The sequence below is a fragment of the Emydura macquarii genome, unplaced genomic scaffold (assembly GCF_026122565.2).
Source record: "Emydura macquarii macquarii isolate MOO-44397 ecotype Brisbane River unplaced genomic scaffold, CSIRO-AGI_Emac_v2 contig_2422, whole genome shotgun sequence".
Taxonomy (NCBI): domain Eukaryota; kingdom Metazoa; phylum Chordata; order Testudines; family Chelidae; genus Emydura; species Emydura macquarii.
This window is the reverse complement of record NW_027132559.1, coordinates 29,156,664-29,163,456: the sequence shown is the minus strand read 5'-3', so window position 1 is coordinate 29,163,456 and position 6,793 is coordinate 29,156,664.

Below are 6,793 nucleotides of genomic sequence, written 5' to 3'. Positions count from 1 at the left end.
CTGTCAGCACCTGGGCATGCCATGGCTGTAGCTGTCAGCCCCGTGCATGGCTGACAGCCAGAGACCTTCAGAGCTTGGTGGCCAGAGAGCAGCGGCTGCTGAATGGGTGCTCTGAAGGCAGTGCCGTCCCCAGCTGCAACACAGAAGTAAGGGTGACATGGCATTAGGGAATGCATGGGGCTTTTGGGGGGGCGCCTGAAATATTTTCAAAGGAAGTCCCAGAAAAGAGTTTGAGAACCCCTGCTTTCATAAGTGAAAGAGAAAGTTTCAACAGACTGGCTCCTGGCTGTGCTGGAAGAGCTCTTCTAGTTTACTGTATTTTGATAAACTGGGGAAGACAGGTGGTGGTGTCTTGATAACATAACTACCTTTGATATTAATGAATTGTGCACACACACCATATTGAGAATAGTAACCTTAGTACAGAACTAGGAAAATAACCTTTCCAACTTTTACTCTGGCAAGCAAACATTTGTGTGAACCCCAACAGATGTAGCATATCTTCATCTTACAGTGTGGTGTTTAAAATATTCTGCAGAATGAACTGCAGATGTTGTTCGTATAAAAAATTTTAAGGAAGACATGTTGCTGCTGAGCAGTGTATTCCATTCAAATCAGTGAATGTTGTGAAATTTGAGACAAAATAGTTTCAGTTGTGGTAGATAATGGTTGGTGACTGACTTGTTTTTAAGTGTTAACCATAAACTAAGGTTTATTTTTAAATAACTTCTTTTAAGTGCCTTTAACCATTTTCTAGTAATGATTTTAAAGTGAGAACTGCACAAATAAAATAATTGATTACACATACAAACGTGTCTCTTGTGTTCATTTACCCCATTCAATATAGGTGAGCTTGATAGAGGCACAATTCCATTTACATAATCATTTCCTTACATTTTTTTCCAATTCAGTAGATAAGGAATGACATATTTTGAAAAATGAAAGCCATCTCATTTTACACTTGTTTCCTAACTTTTGTTTGTGCTACATAAATGTACATGTTGGTACTTTCTTTACAAAATAGCAAATTACCTAGAAAACTTCTTCATTTTGTATGTTTCAGAGTGTGCATGTTAAGCGCCAGTCTTATAACTGGATCCTCAGTTTTCAAAGGCCTCACCTTTTTTGCACACTTACATTTTAGAAGGATTAAAGTATAACTGTTATATATCTTATTGCTCAGAACCACTTGTGACCATGTGCAAGTAAAAGGTCCAATCCTGCAAAAGTGCATATGCATAACTTTGCTCAGTGAGTAGTGCCATTGTGGAATTGTGATTCATGATTACCCTGTAACATCAATGGAACCAACAGTGCATGCAAAAAATGTGCCAAAATGTTAGCAGAACTGAGGCTTGTCAGGGACTGTTTACTTCTAGCAATGTGAGAAAATACAGTGCAGTTTTAAATTCGAAAGACTCAGCACACAATTTACTATGAGAAATACAAGCCTGATGTCTTACATTTTCACCATTTGGTTCAACAGGAATATAGCTGGGCTTGCACAGATTTCCATTTTTGATTAGACAAAGTACAACTTTCATTCCACTGCATAATTTTAGGCAAAAATAAACATGTATTGGTGTGGTCTGTGTGCATTTTATTTAAAGTGATCTAAAGTCACAAAACTTCAGTTGGGCTTAATTTCAAATGTTCTGTACTTTAAAATTGCTATGTAACTTTCCAGTTTCAGACTTTAAACTATATATTTATTATTTTCCATGTGAAATGTTTGTGCTCCTGTCCAAATATGATCTGACTTTAAAAGTATGCCGCACTTCTTGAATATAATTTTCCTCTCTCTTGCTCTGAAATGGGTATTGTACTCAAGAAATCCAGTCCTATAATTCCTCTTGCAGTTGTTTCAAAATATTTAATGGAATAATCTTTTAATTTGTCAAGCATAGTTTAATGCACAGGTAGATATCTTCCCTTTGGAAGTGCTATTTACATTTTCACATGATTCAAAGCTAGTGCTGAGAGACCTGTATTCCATTGTTTTCTTTACCAGGGATACTGTTAGCACAAACTTCCTGAATATAGTAAAATAATAATTTCCACTGCCTTTTGTACTATAATAGAGCACAATTTATAGTTTGGGTTGCTGTTCATGTAGACAAGTCCTATCATTTTTCCTTCCTTCCCTCCCTCCTTTCTCCTCTCCCAAGTTTCCCAGGCAGCAGTGCCATTTTTTATCTTCTCATTCACTTTCTCCCTCTTTGGACCTCATGTACAGAACAATTAAAAAAACCCTAGACCCACTACAGTATACAAAATGGGAGGTAAAAAGGGAAAGTTAATGGGGGTAACAAAATGTATTTCCACCCAAGAGGTCCTGTTTTTCCGAAATGTGTGGTTTTAGCTCTCTTCTTCTACCTACTCCAGGCAGAAAAATAAATGTCACTGTGTCATGAGTCATAAAGAAATTTAAAAAAAAAACAAAAAAACCAACCATGCATACAATCAGTACCTTCTGTTCAGGAATTTTTTTCATCTTGTGTTCCCTGAGGCCAGGTCTCCACTGCCACCAGCAGTCAAAGGGAGATGCACTAGCCACATACTCCCTTTGACTGACTTATGTTGTCGTACCGCAGCATCTCCACTGTGCTGCATCAACAGGAGATGCCCTCTGGTCAACGCAGCCTTACTCCTTTCGGAGGGGTGGATTTAATGGTGTCAACCAGAGAGCACTTCCAGGATCGATTGAGCTGGTCTGCACAGCCTGCTCAATTGATCACACTTCATCAATCCCTGCAGACCCAGCAGTGTAGACATACCCGAAGGTTTGCTAATCCTGGAAGACCATAGCACAGCAGCAGAGAAATATTTTCAGTGAGTAGTTTCATATGAACCATGAGACATATTAAGAATTAAATTACAGCCCTAACTTTGGATTTCCTCATGCTTTTCTTCCCACCCCCACCCATAATCTTAATATTACTTTCAGGTACTGTGCAACGGTTGCTGTTAAACACTTGTCAATTTTTCCTTAAATAAATAAACATGATGACTTTGCAATATTCTCTAAAAAGTCTATAGGAAATACTTAAAGAATATGGCAAATACTGAGGCAATGTTACTTATATAAGGAAATTGGCAGATTTTTTTACAGATGACTACCATAAATGTTTTTGCAATTAATATTTTATTAATATCCCATATAGATATAAATCATGTCCTTTAAATCTTTAATACTAACATCAGATTTTTAGACAGATTCTGAAATCATCTGGTAAGCTATTTGACAGTGACTTACTATGAATTCAAGAATTTACATCTGGTTTGGAGAACACTTGAAACCAGTGGAAGAGAGGCCCAGAGTTTTGGCTGAGATGAAACTGTTAGAAATCTTGGTGGTAAGACATGGTCCATAGAATGGAAGGCATCCGAGGTGGACCTGTAGGAGAGGAACACACAGCAACTATTCTCTGCCTTGTTTTGATTTCTTGCACCACTCAGGTCAGTGCAAAGGGAGTGAAGACTGAATGTAAACACTACTGGATATTCACCTGGCATAAGGGCATCCTATGCAAGTAGAGATGAAGTAACAGGCTCCCTATACCTTCCACTGTAGGGGGTATGTTATGGCAAGGAAGAAGAAATGGCCAGAGCACATCACTAAGGGGCTATCTGCTAGCTAGCAGCTGTTAAAGCAGCCCCTATCCTTTTGTAACCTTCACTTGAAGAGACTTTGGCTTTAGCTGGATACCAGATAATCTGACCCAGTGTGTTTAATACATTTTAAAGGTGAAAGAGAAGCAAATGAACTCAAGGGTGGATTTTTTTTTCTGATTTAATTGAAGCCGTAGCATGTTTGAGAGAAGAAGCAACCAGAATAAAGTTAAGAGAAAGGGAAGAGGTATATGAGCAAACAATGGAGCTTATGCAGCAAGAGGGACTGAGGTCATAGCAACATATTCTTTTTGTGGGACTACTGCCTACTAGTCAATGTTTATAGGATTGGGCCCTTTTTAAGATTGTAGAAAGTGCAGAGTTTGTGTATACATTGGAGTTTCCTGGGGTTATGAGATTATTTTGTTAATTAGCACCCTATTAGTGACATTCATTACAAACAAATTCTTATGAGATGCAATTAGCTAATGCAAACATAGTTTACTTTGACTACTGCTCTCTGATGTGGAATGTGAAAGCATTTTTGTAGTTTACATTGTTGCCAACTTTTGCATTGTTTTATTTATTTTGCTGTGAGTAATGCAGTTTTGGCTCCTACTGCAGTCAGACTAGGGGCAAGGTGAAGAGCTCTAGTCATCACACACTGAGGGAAACACGATAAGCATGAATGACTTCCTCTTCTCCCCCCCTCCCCGTGCTCCAGGAGACAGCATGCTACAAGCCCAGAAACTGAGTTCTAGTCCCAGATCTACCACTGTCTATAGTTAAGATTTCTGGTCATTTCAAGTCTTCCTTATGTACCATAATCCCATGCCTGATTTTCAGCCCCAAATGCCACTTACTTATTAGTTTTCCAGCCCAATTTCCCCTTTCTATAATTAACACTGCCGGAGCTTAACACTGCCAACTCACACAGTGCACATAGCCTTTTGCAAAGCAGCTGCCATCGCTACTTGCCCTCATACAGTGCAGCAACAGGGAACCTAGGGAGCATGCCCCCAAAAAAATAGTACCTGTCCCAATTCTGGAAATTTCTGAGTAGGGTGAGCTAATTGTGTATCTGCCTAGGAGCAATTACCTAGGTTCCTTTACATGCATCCCATCCCTGGCCCCACAAAGTCATGGGACCTCCTTGTCCACCTCCTCCTAGCGCTGGCCAAGGTGATCATCTACAACACCAGGAAGAGGAGGTTGGCTGAGGAGGTGCCCTGCGACTGTGGGACCTATTTCCGTTCCTGTATCTGTTCACGCATCCAGGCAGAGTTCTCCTGGGCACTGTCCGCTGGCTCCCTAGACACCTTCAAGGAGCAGTGGGCGCTGTCCGGGGTTCTCTGCTCGGTGTCCCCTTCCGGTTCCCTCCGTTTGACCCCCAACACCTGTTTTTTCATTAGTTGTCCCCCGCAATTAACTGAGTCCCAGGCCCAGTGACTCATTCCCTTAGGCTGGGGGATGGGCCTTTAGCAGTGGGCTGGCTGGCACCTGCCCACTTCCCAGAACCCAAATAATAACAATGACCTAGACACAACTCATTCCTACCCCTCCCCAGACCTCTTAAAGAGATATCTCCCTGTTAGGCATATGGATTACACAAGGATCCTGGAGTAATTATACCAATTATCACCAATCATTTTATTTTGATGTTGTTAACCAAACAAACAGTAAAACATGTTAATGGAAGCTGTCCCTTTAAAAGCAGGGTGGAAGCCTTATTATAGGGCTTGTTTGAAGAAGAGGAAGAGTAAGGTATGTGAGAGTTTGCCTGTGTATCCAGAGAGAGGATGACCCCCCTCCTGAGTAGGCTCCAAAAAAGGTCAGGACTTGATTTAATCAATTTCTCTTTACAAAAGCACACCTTCTTCTCAAAGAGGTAACAGTAGGATGCACTGGGGAATGGGGGCATCAGGACATTGCTAAGAAATTATACATTACAGATCACCAGCATGAATCCAATCCAACTCAGCAGGGAGTAAAAATTTTCCCCATGTTATGGATGGATAGTGGCTCTCATAGGAGATGTGTTTAGTCTGTGATGGTTGGCACTCATGGGGAGTGTCACCCAGTAGTCAGCAAGTTAGGCCTTTCAAAATGCAGAGGGCAGTTTAGTAGGGAAGCCTGGGCTCTCCCACTCCATCAGGCTCCAGCCCAGGGCCCTGTGAGTGCTACCAGAGGTCTGGTACACAGAAGCACCTTAAACCTTTCCTCCCTGGGCTACTTCCTACCACACCACTATTGTCCAGAATCTATCACAAGAGACTGTGAAGGGGGTCAGTTTACCACTTGGCACCTCTTCATAGCCAAGCATGGCATGGCAGTTCTCCCTCTCAGGGGCAGTGGCTGCCTCTTCCTGTGACTTGGCTCTTTGATCATGTCAATTCCAAATCTCTCTCCCCTTCCTGGGTCATCCATAACCCAAACAAAAGGAATTAATACAAGCAAACAGAACTGGTGTGCAAGAGAGAGAAATGCCTCCCACTCCAGCTATAATGGAAGAAGGGTCCTCCTTTCCCTCAGGGAGGGCCCTTCAGGCAGTTGTTCCTGGGAGAGATCCTGCCTTCCCTCAGCCCTTTCATTAGGAACTGCAAGGTAAAGGTCCTGTCACTTCCCTGGCCTGCCCACAAGTGAACTGTTCTGTGACTGCTTCCTTTTAACTTCTCCTCCAGTCTGTACGCTCTTGCAGATATGACAGGGCAGGAGTGGCTGAGCCCAGAGCAGCTTCTTAACCCATTGTTGCCCACTGTGAGGTTTGTGTAACCCACCACACTGGACCACATGAATTGCAGATAACACGGAGATTCAAATAGTCGGAGTTTGGAAAATCAGGGTTTACCTGTATTTTTAGAAAGTGTTTGGAAGTATAAAATGCACTAATTCAAATTCTGCCTCATGTCATGAATTGACATTGGTCCACTTCCTAAACCTGCATGATTTAAAGTGCCTTTCCAAGAGCAGTTTCAGAAGTGTTATGGTTAGGACTAAGTTTCATTAGTAGAAAGTGGAAAAGACTGAATGTCACCTGGCCAATTGACGCTTGGAAATAGTCAGTGTTATTTGTCCTTGACTTTTAGAAGCAAAAAATATCACACAGAAATTAGAAGAAGCAATCTGTTTTAAAGTATGTGACAATAAAATCAGTTTATTTGGTGTGTATTTGTATATTTTA